Genomic DNA, 1,636 nt, shown 5'->3' on the forward strand with positions numbered 1-1,636 from the left:
TTTGCTTTCTGCTTGAGCCCTTGGTATCAGCTCCTTATTTTCCCCCCTCCCTCTCCGCTCCCCCTTCCTCATGAATCCTTGACAATTTAGAAATTATTATTATTTTGTCATATCTTATAATGTCCGGCATCTCCTGATGTTCAGAACATTTTGACTCGAGGTGACACAATGATGCTGTGGGTTAGAGTTAGACTGCAAGGTCAGCAGTTCGAACCTACCAGCTACTCTGTGAGAAAAACACGAGGCTGCTTGCTGCCATGAAGATTGACAAAGTTTCAGAAACCCTGTACAGAGTCCTCATGAGTTGAAATTGACTTGTCAGCAGAGCAGTTTGGGGTTTTAGTCAAAATGTTACAAATCATATATAAAATATGCTTCAATTGATTTCTTTAATTGACATAATATTTTTATTTTATTTAAAAAATAACTTTATTGGAAGCTCTTACAGATATCCTAACATTCAATCACATCAAACAGTGTTGTACAATTGCTGCCACAATCAGCTTCAAAACCATTTCTTTTTTCTCGAACTCCTTGATATCAGCTACCCTTTATCCCTCTCCTCCCCCATTACATCCCCCGAAACCCTTATTCCTTTTTTTGTTCTGTAATAGTGTTTTTTGTTTTCTGCCATATCTTACACAATTCAATATATCCGTTCATATAAAATTCTGTTGCTCGATCCCATTGAGTGGGGTTATACAGTCATCGATGCCATCAGCTCCCCATCTCCTCTGCTTCTCCCTTCTCTCTTCCTGAATTCTCAGGGAAGGATTAACATTCTGAATTGGTTGGGTGTTTCTCCTGCTTTGGGTCTGCTTCAGCAGGGTCGTTGGGCCTTTCTAATCAGCTGGCAGGTCTGCTAGTGGTAGGATGACCTAGGATGGTCACTCATGTGTTTGGGGATTGGGCCAACAGGATCACATGCTTCTCAACTTCCCAGGAGGCTACCCAGGCTGCAAGGGTTCCAAAACAATAGGAGAGGACAAACCTCCCAGATCAAGTGCTTTTTAAGTCTCCACCTAGGCTGCATTTCTAAAATCCAGTTGGTCAAAGCAGGTCACATGGGCCACAGTCAGCAGGAGAGAGCCCTCAGTTTCTCATGGCTGGGGGTGGCCAGGAGTCCTTGGGTGGTGCAAAGGGTTAAGCACTTGGCTACTAACTGTGAGGTTTATGGTATGAAACCACTCAGAGACCCTTTGAAAGACATCCTGGCAATCTGCTTCTGAAGGTCTCATGGAGCAGTCCCATTCAATGGCTATGAAGAGCCTGAGGGATGGTAAGTAGAGGGAAGGGGGAGAACTGGTGGTCACTTTTGTGATCGAAGACAATCGGTACTTTATTGCAGCCAATGCAGAAAAGTACATGGAGCCAAGCTGCACACTCATGATAGCGGGAGCACTGTGGGAGTTAGGTAATGAAAGGAAGCTAGTGAAGGAGAGAGAATAAGATGTCCCTGGAAGGGTAGGTAGGGACCAGGTCATACAGTGCATTCTGGCCAGACTGAATTTGCTCTTTATCTCAGAGTCAGCTATTGATGTATGAGAGCAAGAACTGCCTCATGAATTGTGTAATGGCTAACTCTTTTAGTACAGTGCTTCACACACACACACACACACACACACACACACACACA

The sequence above is a fragment of the Echinops telfairi genome, unplaced genomic scaffold (assembly GCF_000313985.2).
Source record: "Echinops telfairi isolate 266 unplaced genomic scaffold, ASM31398v2 ScPeMD7_1;HRSCAF=3_0, whole genome shotgun sequence".
NCBI lineage: Eukaryota > Metazoa > Chordata > Mammalia > Afrosoricida > Tenrecidae > Echinops > Echinops telfairi.